Source organism: Schistocerca cancellata, chromosome 6 (assembly GCF_023864275.1).
Source record: "Schistocerca cancellata isolate TAMUIC-IGC-003103 chromosome 6, iqSchCanc2.1, whole genome shotgun sequence".
Lineage (NCBI taxonomy): Eukaryota > Metazoa > Arthropoda > Insecta > Orthoptera > Acrididae > Schistocerca > Schistocerca cancellata.
In genome coordinates, this window is record NC_064631.1 from 63,819,866 (window position 1) to 63,834,393 (window position 14,528).

The 14,528-nt window shown below is 46.5% G+C and overlaps 1 protein-coding gene across 1 annotated transcript in view; it reads right to left on the minus strand.

The window, feature by feature from the left end:
- The window catches only part of LOC126190735 (cytochrome P450 6k1-like), an 82,613-nt gene extending 81,420 nt beyond the window's left edge, over nucleotides 1-1,193 (minus strand). The window contains exon 1 of the mRNA XM_049931225.1: nucleotides 1,151-1,193. The gene's annotated coding sequence lies outside the window, so the exon portion shown is untranslated. The remainder of the gene's footprint in view (nucleotides 1-1,150) is intronic.
- Nucleotides 1,194-14,528: the final 13,335 nt, after the last annotated feature.

Below are 14,528 nucleotides of genomic sequence, written 5' to 3' on the forward strand. Positions count from 1 at the left end.
CATATATGTATAATCCAAGGAAGTTAACAATAAACGTGTTAATTTCATATAAAGAATTGCACAGAATTTATTGCCTTATATCGAAAATTGTGGATTTGCTGGATCTTTTGAAAAGTGTGTATTTTTCAAGAACGTTCTCCCTTCATGCTTTTGTTTATAAATTATGTAATTAGCATTCTGTAAACTATGTACTGGCACGTTTCATGACCAACTCGCATGGTTCCACGGAGCCTGGGAAATAAATAAACTCTAACAGTAGCATTCTGTAATACGAAATTTTCTCATGCTTTCACACACGCATCGCAATGAGCATTAACTAAATTCTTTAGAAAGGAAAAAATGCAGTTCGACACATGAAAATATTTTTATTCGGCATAATATCTTCACCCATTTGTGATGCAATCTCTGCCTAAACATAGTAATCTTCTAAGAAATTTGATCTCCGATTGAAGAACTTGTATGAACTAAACATTGAACTGCGTGTACGGAAGCGTCGAGCTGCAGGTGTCTGCCACGCGATGTTTCAGACGAAAGCGTCATTGAAAGAATGGGTTAGGTGAAGAAGGACGCAAGGTCAGATAAAATGAGGGCGAACACGTAGTTCGGAAAGGTAATGAGAAATGTCAAAAATGAAATTGAATATTGCTTGCCGGCCGGAGTGGCCGAGCGGTTCTAGGCGCTACAGTCTGGAACCGCGCGACCGCTACGGTCGCAGGTTCGAATCCTGCCTCGGGCATGGATGTGTGTGATGTCGTTAGGTTAGTTAGGTTTAAGTAGTTCTAAGTTCTAGGGGACTGATGACCTCAGAATTTAAGTCCCATAATGCTCAGAGCCATTTGAACCATTTGAATATTTCTTAGTTCAATGAAAACGTATGCGTACACGGTCGTACACCGTGAATTTATCCGAGAGGGTGGGAAATATATTGGAATGTGCTGACAGATTTGGCCGCGGGGAAACTTAAGAGCTCTAGATTCCCGTTCAGGCATCCGGCACCTCGATACTCGATACATAGTTGGAATGCTGTTCATATAATCGGAGGTGGGAGTGAAAGTAGAAGGTGTCAGGATGTAGACATGAGGGGCGGCAGCAGGAAGGTCACGTGCTGTGCATTTACGAAGCAGACAAGTGATGGCGTGCGCGTACTTACTGGAAGCTGTGCAGATTCCGGACCCGTCCGCCAACTGCCAGCGCCGAAGCGCGGCTGTGCGATTTAAAGTGCACGCGGTTACGAAATTCACCATGACGCAGCACGAGCAGATATCGCCTGTTTTCCTTTCTGCCTTTGTCTTCTCAGAGTGTTCCCACAGCAGCCGACAGTAATCAGTGTTATACAATATGTCAAAGTTAAGTATTCCACGGGTAATCTTCTACGATTTACCATCCGTCCATCGTTTCTTCAACGAGGTGAGCGCTGGAGACCGCGCTCAATCATGAAAGACCCAGAGACTTCCACCAAATTCGTCTTTTCCTCTCCTCCCTTTGATTAACTACACTACTGGCCATTAAAATTGCTACACCACGAAGATGACGTGCTACAGACGCGAAATTTAGCCGACAGGAAGAAAATGCTGTGATATGCAAATCATTAACTTTTCAGATCATTAACACAAGGTTGGCACCGGTGGCAAACCCTACAACGTGCTGACATGAGGGAAGTTTCCAACCGATTTCTCATACACAAACAGCAGTTGACCGGCGTTGCCTGGTGAAACGTTGTTGTGATGCCTCGTGTAAGGAGGAACAATGCGTACCATCACGTTTCCGACTTTGATAAATGTCGGGTTGTAGCCTATCGCAATTGCGGTTTATCGTATCGCGACATTGCTGCTCGCGTTGGTTGACATCCAATTACTGTTAGCAGAATATGCAATCGGTGGCTTCAGGAGGGTAATACGGAACGCCATGCTGGATCCCAACGGCCTCGTATCACTAACTGTCGAGACGACAGGCTTCTTATCCGCATGGCTGTAAAGGATCGTGCAGCCACATCTCGATCCCTGAGTCAACAGATGGGGACGTTTGCAAGACAACAACCATCTGCACGAACAGTTCGGCGACGTTTGCAGCAGCATGGACTATCAGCTCGGAGACCATGGCTGTGGTTGCCCTTGACGCTGCATCACAGACAGGAGCGCCAACGATGGTGTACTCAGCGACGAACCTGGGTGCACGAATGGCAAAACGTCATTCTTTCGGATGAATGGAGGTTCTGTTTACAGCATGATGATGGTCGCATCCGTGTTTGTCGACATCGCGGTGAACGCACATTGAAAGCGTGTAGTCGTCATCGCCATACTGGCGTATCACTCGGCGTGATGGTATGGGGTGCCATTCGTTACACGTCTCGGTCACTTCTTGTTCGCACTGACGGCACTTTGAATAGTGGGCGTTACATTTCAGATGTGTTACGACCCGCGGCTCTACCCTTCATTCCTTCACTGCGAAACCCTGCATTTCAGCAGGATAATGCACGACCGCATGTTGTAGGTCCTGTACGGGCCTTCCTGGATACAGAAATTGTTCGACTGCTGCCCTGGCCAGCACATTCTCCAAATCTCTCACCAATTGAAAACGTCTGGTCAATGGTGGCCGAGCAACTGGCTCGTCACAATACGCCAGTCGCTACTCTTGATGAAATGTGGTATCGTGTTGAAGCTGCATGGGCAGCAGTACCTGTACACGCCATCCAAGCTCTGTTTGACTCAATGCCCAGGCGTAATAAGGCCCTTATTACGGTCAAAGGTGGTTGTTCTGGGTACTGATATCTCAGGATCTATGTACCCAAATTGCGTGAAAATGTAATCACATGTCAGTTTTAGTATAATTTGTTTGTCCAATGAATACCCTTTTATCATCTACATTTCTTCTTGGTGTAGCAATTTTAATGGCCAGTAGTGTATGTCAATCAGGGAGCACGTTTTATCTTCCACAGCAACATTTTTGTCTTTTTTTTTATTGTTATGTCCATTATGCTCCTTGTTTCAGATGTAGACATACGCAACTGTTACGTAGTTGCTTAAACGGCAATTCCAGAAGCACGAAAAAACTGGTTCCTTTAACTACGCGCTCCCCAACGCATCGACTTTCGGTTATCCTGAATGTAAAATCATATAGCAAGTATATTTAAACAAGAAACTAGCAGAAAGTCTTCAACCACATTCTGTGATCTTTTCTTACTTTCTGCAGTCCTATCCGTATTTTGCCGAGTGATCTCACGAGTAAATTACGATTCTGAATTTGGTCTCATGCACAATAATTTCTTGGTGAATGTCAATACATTTTTTGTCTTGTATGGTTGCCGAGAACTAATTTCCTCAACTTTTCATAAGACGTTGTTGAGAATTATCTTCCGTATCGACAGCTACACCCATACTCCACCGCACTGTGCGCGGTGGAGGATACCCTGTACCAATAATACTCATTTCCTTTCCTGTTCAATTCGCAAACAGTGTGAGGGAAAAACTACTGTCTATAGGCCTCCGTTGTTGTTGTTGTGGTCTTCTGTTCAGACACTGGTTTGGTGCAGCCCTCCATGCTACTTTATCCTGTACAAGGTTCTTCATCTCCAAGTGCGTACTGCAACCTACATCCTTCTGCATCTGCTTAGAATATCTCTTGGTCTTCCTCTACGATTTTTACCATCCACGCTGCCCTCCAGTAGTAAACTGGCGATCTCTTAATGCCTCAGAGCGTGTCCTACCAACCGATCCCTTCTTCTAGTCAAGTTGTGCCACAAATTCCTCTTCTCCTCAATTCTGTTCAGTACCACCTCATTAGTTACACGATCTCCCAATCTAACCTTCAGCATTCTTCTGTAGCACCACATTTCGAAAGCTTCTATTCTCTTCTTGTCTAAGCTACACTCCTGGAAATGGAAAAAAGAACACATTGACACCGGTGTGTCAGACCCACCATACTTGCTCCGGACACTGCGAGAGGGCTGTACAAGCAATGATCACACGCACGGCACAGCGGACACACCAGGAACCGCGGTGTTGGCCGTCGAATGGCGCTAGCTGCGCAGCATTTGTGCACCGCCGCCGTCAGTGTCAGCCAGTTTGCCGTGGCATACGGAGCTCCATCGCAGTCTTTAACACTGGTAGCATGCCGCGACAGCGTGGACGTGAACCGTATGTGCAGTTGACGGACTTTGAGCGAGGGCGTATAGTGGGCATGCGGGAGGCCGGGTGGACGTACCGCCGAATTGCTCAACACGTGGGGCGTGAGGTCTCCACAGTACATCGATGTTGTCGCCAGTGGTCGGCGGAAGGTGCACGTGCCCGTCGACCTGGGACCGGACCGCAACGACGCACGGATGCACGCCAAGACCGTAGGATCCTACGCAGTGCCGTAGGGGACCGCACCGCCACTTCCCAGCAAATTAGGGACACTGTTGCTCCTGGGGTATCGGCGAGGACCATTCGCAACCGTCTCGATGAAGCTGGGCTACGGTCCCGCACACCGTTAGGCCGTCTTCCGCTCACGCCCCAACATCGTGCAGCCCGCCTCCAGTGGTGTCGCGACAAGCGTGAATGGAGGCACGAATGGAGACGTGTCGTCTTCAGCGATGAGAGTCGCTTCTGCATTGGTGCCAATGATGGTCGTATGCGTATTTGGCGCCGTGCAGGTGAGCGCCACAATCAGGACTGCATACGACCGAGGCACACAGGGCCAACACCCGGCATCATGGTGTGGGGAGCGATCTCCTACACTGGCCGTACACCACTGGTGATCGTCGAGGGGACATCCAAACCGTCATCGAACCCATCGTTCTACCATTCCTAGACCGGCAAGGGAACTTGCTGTTCCAACAGGACAATGCACGTCCGCATGTATCCCGTGCCACCCAACGTGCTCTAGAAGGTGTAAGTCAACTACCCTGGCCAGCAAGATCTCCGGATCTGTCCCCCATTGAGCATGTTTGGGACTGGATGAAGCGTCGTGTCACGCGGTCTGCACGTCCAGCACGAACGCTGGTCCAACTGAGGCGCCAGGTGGAAATGGCATGGCAAGCCGTTCCACAGGACTACATCCAGCATCTCTACGATCGTCTCCATGGGAGAATAGCAGCCTGCATTGCTGCGAAAGGTGGATACACACTGTACTAGTGCCGACATTGTGCATGCTCTGTTGCCTGTGTCTATGTGCCTGTGGTTCTGTCAGTGTGATCATGTGATGTATCTGACCCCAGGAATGTGTCAATAAAGTTTCCCCTTCCTGGGACAATGAATTCACGGTGTTCTTATTTCAATTTCCAGGAGTGTATTTATCCTCCATGTTTCACTCCATATAAATACTTTCACAAACGAATTCCTGACACTTAAATCTATACTCGATGTTAACAAATTTCTCTTCTTCAGAAATTCTTTCCTTGACACTGCCAGTCTACATTTTATATCTTCTCTACTTCGACCATTATCAGTTATTTTGCTCCCCAAATAGCAAAACTCATCTACTACTTTAAGTGTCTCATTTGCTAATCTAATTTCCTCAGTATCACCTGATTTAGTTCGACTAAATTTCATTATCATCGTTTTGCTTTCGTTGATATTCATCTCATATCCTCGTTTCAAGACACTGTCCATTCCGTTCAACTGCTCTTCCAGGTCCTTCGCTGTCTCTGACAGAATTACAATGTCATCTGCAAACCTCAAAGGTTTTATTTCATCTGCACGTATTTTAAACCCTACTCTAAATCTTTCTTTTGCGTCCTTTACTGCTTGCTCAGTATAGAGATTGAATAACGTGGGGAATGGGTTACAACAGCGTCTCATTCCTTTCTCAACCACTGCCTGCCTTTCATGCCCCTCGACTCTTATAAGTGCCATCCGGTTTCTGCACAAACCGTAAACAGCCTTTCGCTCCCTTTATTTGACTCCTATTACCTTCAGAATTTGAAAGAGAGTATTCCAGTCAACACTGTCAAAAGCTTTCTGTAAGTCTACAATTGATAGAAACGTTGGTTTGCCTTTTCTTAATCTATCTTCTAAGATAAGTCTTAGGGTCAGTATTGCCTCACGTGTTCCAACATTGCTACGGAATCCAAACTGATCTTCCCCGAGGTGTTTCCATTCATCTGTAAAGAATTCGTGTTAGTATTTTGTAGCCGTAGCTCATTAAACTGATAGTTCGGTAATTTTCACACCTGTCAACACCTTCTTTCATTGGGATTGGAATTATTATATTCTTCTTGACGTCTGAGGGTATTTCTCCTGTCTCATACATCTTGCTCTCCAGATGGTCGAGTTTTGCCAGGGCTGGCTCTCCCAAGGCTATCAGTAGTTCTAATGAAATGTTATCTACTCCCGGGGCCTTGCTTCGAATTAGGTGTTTCAGCGCTCTGTCAAATTCTTCACATAGTATCATATCTCCCATTTCACCTTCATCTAAGTCCTCTTCTATTTCCATAATATTGCGGTCAAGTACATCGGCTTTGTATCGACCCTCTATATACTCCATCAACCTTTATGCTTTCCCGATGTGGCCGAGCGGTTCTAGGCGCTTCAGTCCAGAACCGCGCTGCTGCAACGGTCGCAGGTTAGAATCCTGCCTCGGGCGTGGATGTGGGTGATGTTGTTAGGTTAGTTAGGTTTAAGTAGTTCTAAGTCTAGGGGACTGATGACCTCAGATATTAAGTCCCATAGTGTTTAGAGCAATTTGATTTTCTGCTTTCCCTTCTTTGCTTAAAATGGGTTTTCCGTATGAGACCTAAATTCACGTATCTTATCTTCGTGGTTCTAACGCAAATTGTACGTTGGTGGCACTCGGTCTGCAGTCATCTTCAAATGTCGGTGCTGTAAATTTTCTCAATAGTGTTCCTGGAAAAGAACGTAGCCTTCCCTTCAGGGATTCCCATTTGGCTTCCCGTAGCACCTCCGCGATACTTGCATGTTGTTTGGACTTACCGGTAACAAACGTAGCAGCCCGCCTCTCAATTGCTTCTACGTCTTCTTTAACCCGACCTGGTACGGATTCCAAACCGTGGAGCAGCGGTCAAGAAAGGATCACATTTGTGTCCTATTCTGTCTCCTTTATAGCTGAGCCATACGTTCCAAATATTGTCACAGTAATCCGAAGTGAACCATTCACTTTCCCTACTACGATCCCTGTATACTCGTTCCATTTCGTATCACCTGGCAACGTTACGCCAAGATATTTAATCTATGCGACTGTGTCAAGCAGCAGGCTACTAACGCTGTATTCCATCATTAAGGGAATTGTTTCTCCTATTCATCTGCATTAGGTTATATTTTTTACATAGTTAGAGCTAGCTGCCATTCATCACAACAAGTAAAAAGTTTGTCTAAGTCACCTTGTATCCTCCTACAGTTACTCAACGATGGCACCTTCTCGTACACCACAGCGTCATCACAAACGACCACAGATTGCTACTCACCCTGTCCGCCAGATCGTTGATGTATATAGAGAATAATAGTGGCCCTATCAGTCTTCCATGTGGCAGTTCTTATGAAACCCCTGTCTCTGATGAACACTCGCCGTAGAGGAAGCGTACTGGATTCTATTCCTTAAGAAATCTTCGAGCCACTCACATATCCGGAAATCTATTCCGTATGCTCGTACCTTCGTTAACAGTCGGGAGTGGGTCACCGTATGATATTCTCTTCGGAACTCTGGGAATATGGAAGCCACCAGTTGACTTTCATTCATACACTACTGGCCACTAAAATTGCTACACCACGAAGATGACGTGCTACAGACGCGAAATATTCCGAAGGAAGAAGATGCTGTGAAATGCAAATGATCAGCTTTTCTGAGCATTCACACAAGGTTGGCGCCGGTGGCGACAACTACGACGTGCTGACATGAGGAAAGTTCCCAGCCAATTTCTCATACACAAACAGCAGTTGACCAGCTTCTCCTGGTGAAAAGTTGTTGTGATGCCTCGTGTAAGGAGGAGAAATGCGCACCATCACGTTTCCGCCTTTGATAAAGGTCGGACTGTAGCCTATCGCGATTGCGGTTTGTCGTATCGCGACATTGCTGCTCGCATTGGTCGAGATCCAATGACTGTTAGCAGAGTATGGAATCGGTGTGTTCAAGAGGGTAATACGGAACGCCGTGCTGGATCCCAACAGACTCATATCACTAGCAGTCGAGATGACAGGCATCTTATCCGCATGGCTGTAACGGATCGTGCAGCCACGCCTCGATCCCTCAGTCAACAAATGGGGACGTTTGCAAGACAACAACCGTCTGCACGAACAGTTCGACCACGTTTGCAGCAGCATGGACTATCAGCTCGGAGACCATGGCTGCGGTTACCCTTGACGCTGCATCACAGAGAGGAGCGCCTGCGATGACGTACTCAGCGACGAACCAGGGTGCACGAATGGCAAAACGTAATTTTTTCGGATGAATCCAGGTTCTGTTTACAGGATCATGATAGTCGCATTCGTGTTTGACGATATTGTGGTGAACGCACATTGGAAGCGTGTATTCGTCATCGCCATACTGGCGTATCACTCGGCGTGATGGTATGGGGTGCCATTGCTTACACGTCTCGGTCACGTCTTGTTCGCATTGACGGCACTTTGAACGGTGGACGTTACATTTCAGATGTGTTACGACCCGTGGCACTACCATTCATTACATCACTGCGAAACCCAACATTTCAGCAGGATAATGCACGACCGCATGTTGCAGGTCCTGTACGGGCCTTTCCGGATACAGAAAATGGTCGACTGCTGCCCTGGCCAGCACATTCTCTAGATCTCTCACCAATTGAAAACGTCTGATCAATGGTGGCCGAGCAACTGGCTCCTCACATTACATCAGTTACTACTCTTGATGAACTGTGGTATCGTGTTGAAGCTGCATGGGCAGCTGTACCTGTACACGCCATCCAAGCTCTGTTTGACTCGATGCCCAGGCGTATGAAGGCCGTTATTACGGCCAGAGGTGGTTGTTCTGGATACTGATTTCTCAGCATCTACGCACCGAATTGCGTGTAAATGTAATCACATGTCAGTTCTAGTAAAATATATTTGTCCACTGAATACCCGTTTATCATCTGCATTTCTTCTTGGTGCAGCAATTTTAATGGCCAGTAGTGTTGTTCGCACTATATCATGCGAGGAAATGGCAAGCTGAGTTTCGCACAAGCAAAGCTTTTAAGAAACCCTTCTGATTCGTGGACAGAAGCAAATCCGTCTGAAGAATGTTTAACACATTTGAACTGAGAATATGTCGAAGAATTCTGCAGTAGACAGATGTTGAGGATATTGGTATGAAATTTCGCGGGTGTATTCTGCTACCCTTCATTATACAGGAATCATTAGTGCTTTTTTGCAGTCCCTCGGGACTTTGCGCTGGGCGAGAGATTCGCGATAAATGCAAGCTACGTAAGGGGCCAATGCTGTGGAGTACTCTTTGTAAAACCGAACTGGTGCTCCATCAGCACCTGGCGACTTACTTGCTTCCAACTCTTTCAGTTGCTTTCCTACGCCAGAGATGCTTTTTACTATGTCATGCGTACGGGAGTCTGTGGAATGGTCAAACGACGATATGTTTGTTCGATTATCGTGCCGAACGATTTCTTAAGTCTGAAATTTGAAACTTCGGTTTTCTCTTAGCTAAGTTCTTTCTGCCACACCAGACTGGTCGACAGGCGACACTGGATAGAAGTCTTAGATAAGCTTAGCGATTTTACGTAACTCAATTTTTACCCAGCGGGTAGCAAGAACATCTATGCCCTTCGTATTAGGAGACGTACGCTACGCATAGCAAATTTGTTAGGCGAAAATGGCTCAGGAAGCGCTTTATTTCCGCCCGAGATTAAATGTGGCGGCGGGTTCATGCATTTATCAATTCTTATGGTGGGGATCTTGAACATTTCATGTGAGAAAGACTTTCATGTAGTACGCAGCTACCGTCTGTTACTGTGTGTTTCTCCTGATTCATTCACTCTGATTAGAGATAAAAAGAAGTTCAGATATATAAATAATGTAGTCCCGGACCCATAACCTCGTCATACACTATTCTTCCTGTTTGTGTGAAAAATGTGTCTCGAAAGTTTGGCCGTGCTTATGCTTAATATATTTTGCTCTTTTCTAGAATGGTTTAAATGTTTTCTTCTTCTTCCAGCACTGTGTTTCCCCTTAGAAATTTGTCTCTACTATCTCTTACTTCGTGGTGAATATACAGACTGAATAATTTGGGGGTTGGGTACAAACCTGTGTCACACCATCCTCAACTAATGTCTCCCATTCATGTTCTATGACTTTTATGACCACGGCCAGGTTTCTGCACAACCTGTAGCTATCCTTTCGATCCCTGTATTGAATGCTTGCTACTTTCAGAGTTTCAAAAGGAATATTCCAGTCTACATTGTCAAAATTTAAACATTTTATGTTATAGTAAAATTGTGGCTCCTATTTCTTAGCTGTGCACCAAACTTTGTGCCCCTTTATTTTCGATAGTCACTTTTTCGCTCCATTCCCCATTCTCCTTCGTATTTTGCACTAAACTTTTTTGTAAAATTTTCGCTTGAAGTTTCAGAACTTAATGTTTTGAGTTTTTGCTAGCATGTACTATATTTTCTGTTTTGACGACTGTGTTATTCTAACAGAGTTTTAACATGTACGACACGGGTTTTTCTTTATATACGCTCCACTTGAACTTTTGCGCTTCTTCGAGTTTCGCAGATACGTCTTTACTGGCTGATGCAGTAGTGTCACCCAGACGTCTGAATCCAGCCGCCTGTCAGGTGTTTGCGAATTCGACGAATAATGATTAATCGTTAAAATTAGACTCTCCCTCGTACTTATGATGCGTATCGTCATTTGAGTTTTGGTTGTTTGGTTTCTGTAAAAACCGGCTTGCCTCTGGCTTGTGTTTGGAATGAGTGCAGCGTCAACAGCAAATGATAAGTCAAGATGAATTTTGCTTTGGAGACATTGGGCATTATGTACTCCTTTTGTTTCATTGAGCTATTGTTTCATTCCATTATCCATTATATTTTTTTCCAAAACTTTACTGACCAGTGAGAGGACATGGCACCTCCTCTTCTGACATCCGACCTTTGTGATTCTTTCATACCGTTCAGGAAATACTCCAAAAAATTAAAGTTTTGATTTTGTTAAGTGTCAGATGGGATGTGACCCATTTCTTCCCCCATGTCTTCTTCTTTATCAACTTGGAATTCTATTAGCACGTGAAGCTTATGTTCCATTAATCAGTTTCAGATTCAGTACTATTCATTACATCTCCCCGTTGATAAAGTATTAACCATTTTTATAAAACTTTCTGTCGTCGGAACTTAACTGTAGCATACGTGGTTATGGAGACTAAAACAAACATACGCATACCTTCCTCCCCTTTCCAGTCATAACACAAAGAGAAGAAGTATATGAAAGAGAGATATAAAGAAGCACCTTTGAATAGTATTGTGTCCACATTCGTATGTGCCGCAGATACGCCACCTCTGCGCGTGTGTGGGGCTACGCGTGACTTAAGCGATTTTACGACCAGCCTCAGAGCAGAGCCAAGGTCAGCGCTATCAGCTTACCATCTGTACACATTTCGTTCACATCGTTTAGTTCAGTGCTATTTTAACTTACTTCTGAGCAGAACTGAACAGTAGCTGATTATTTAGCTGTTTTTTTGTAGTGCTACACATGTTTGTTACGTATTTTTCGATCTTTTGTCTCGAGTGAGATTACTTGCAGGCGTAGTCTTCCTCCGCAGTAGGCGCTAGTGCTTTACTTACTTGATTCCACGTCCCTCGTGAATAGTAAATACTCAGTAGACCTCTAGCCTTATGTTCTCAGAATTTAATCTCACGTTTTTTACGAGCGTATTCAATTAGACAGTAGCGCAGTAGTTACTCAGCCGTTTGTTTTGAGACTAGTGACCGTTGCAATCAGCTTAGTTAGCCCCTCAGTTCGGTGCCAATTATCGCCTGTGACACGTCCCCAGGGCATCAAGTTACGTAGATACGCTACTGGCCATTAAAATTACTACACCAAGAAGAAATGCAGATGATAAACGGGTATTCATTGGTCAAATATATTATACTAGAACTGACATGTGATTACATTTTTACGCAACTTGGGTGCATAGATCCTGAGAAATCAGTATCCAGAACAACCACCTCTGGCCGTAATAACGGCCTTCATACGCCTGGGCATCGAGTCAAACAGAGCTTGGATGGCGTGTACAGGTACAGCTGCCCATGCAGCTTCAACACGATACCACAGTTCATCAAAGGTAGTGACTGGTGTAATGTGACAATCCAGTTGCTCGGCCACCATTGACCAGACGTTTTCAATTGGTGAGAGATCTAGAGAATGTGCTGGCCAGGGCAGCAGTCGACCATATCCTGTATCCAGAAAGGCCCGTACAAGACCTGCAACATGCGGTCGTGCATTATCCTGCTGAAATGTTGGGTTTCGCAGGGATGTAACGAAGGACAGAGCCACGGGTCGTAACACATCTGAAATGTAATGTCCACCGTTCAAAGTGCCGTCAATGCGAACAAGATGTGACCGAGACGTGTAAGCAATGGCACCCCATACCATCACGCCGAGTGATACGCCAGTATGGCGATGACGAATACACGCTACCAATGTGCATTCACCACAATATGGCCAAACACGGATGCGACCATCATGATGCTGTAAACAGAACCTGGATTCATGCGAAAAAATGACATTTTACCATTCGTGCACCCAGGTTCGTCTTTGAGTACACCATCGCAGGCGCTCCTGTGTATGATGCAGCGTCAAGGGTAACCGCAGCCATGGTCTCCGAGCTGATAGTCCATGCTGCTGCAAAGGTCGTCGAACTGTCTGTGTAGGTGGTTGTTGTCTTGCAAACGTCCCCATCTGTTGACTCAGGGATCGAGACGTGGCTGCACGATCCGTTACAGCCATGCGGATAAGATGCCTGTCATGTCGACTGCTTCACACGACTTGGGATCCAGCAAGGCGTTCCGTACTCCTCTTCTGATCCCACCGAGTCCATATTCTGCTAACAGTCATTGGACCTCGACCAACGCCAGCAACAGTGTCGCGATACGATAAACCGCATTCGCGATAGGCTACAGTCCGACCTTTATCAAAGTCGGAAATGTGACGGTACGCATTTCTCCTCCTTACACGAGGCATCACAACAACGTTTCATCAGGCAACGCCGGTCAACTGGTGTTTGTGTAGGAGAAATCGGTTGGAAACTTTCCTCATGTCAGCACGTTGTAGGTGTCGCCACCGGCGCCAACCTTGTGCGAATGCTCTGAAACGCTAATCATTTGTATATCACAGCATCTTCTTCTTGTTGGTTAAATTTCGCACCTGTTGCATGTCATCTTCGTGGTGTAGCAACTTTAATGGCCAATAGTGTAGCTTTTCTTGTGTTTTCTTAATAGTACATATTTGTTTAATTGTCTGCGTGTTTTGGTCTTTATGAAGTTTAATCTCGCTTTTCTTGCTAGCTGTTAGTGTAAATTTAGGCAGTCTGTAGCTCAGTTGTCATTTCTTATGAACAGGCAGCTACGTAGTTCATTTGAGGTATCAGAGTCACTTGGTAACACGTCAGCAGAGTAACAAGTTGGTTACACTCCTGGAAATGGAAAAAAGAACACATTGACACCGGTGTGTCAGACCCACCATACGTGTTCCGGACACTGCGAGAGGGCTGTACAAGCAATGATCAGACGCACGGCACAGCGGACACACCAGGAACCGCGGTGTTGGCCGTCGAATGGCGCTAGCTGCGCAGCATTTGTGCACCGCCGCCGTCAGTGTCAGCCAGTTTGCCGTGGCATACGGAGCTCCATCGCAGTCTTTAACACTGGTAGCATGCCGCGACAGCGTGGACGTGAACCGTATGTGCAGTTGACGGACTTTGAGCGAGGGCGTATAGTTGGCATGCGGGAGGCCGGGTGGACGTACCGGCGAATTGCTCAACACGTGGGGCGTGAGGTCTCCACAGTACATCGATGTTGTCGCCAGTGGTCGGCGGAAGGTGCACGTGCCCGTCGACCTGGGACCAGACCGCAGCGACGCACGGATGCACGCCAAGACCGTAGGATCCTACGCAGTGCCGTAGGGGACCGCACCGCCACTTCCCAGCAAATTAGGGACACTGTTGCTCCTGGGGTATCGGCGAGGACCATTCGCATCCGTCTCCATGAAGCTGGGCTACGGTCCCGCACACCGTTAGGCCGTCTTCCGCTCACGCCCCAACATCGTGCAGCCCGCCTCCAGTGGTGTCGCGACAGGCGTGAATGGAGGGACGAATGGAGACGTGTCGTCTTCAGCGATGAGAATCGCTTCTGCCTTGGTGCCAATGATGGTCGTATGCGTCTTTGGCGCCGTGCAGGTGAGCGCCACAATCAGGACTGCATACGACCGAGGCACACAGGGCCAACACCCGGCATCATGGTGTGGGGAGCGATCTCCTACACTGGCCGTACACCACTGGTGATCGTCGAGGGGACACTGAGTAGTGCACGGTACATCCAAACCGTCATCGAACCCATCGTTCTACCATTCCTAGACCGGCAA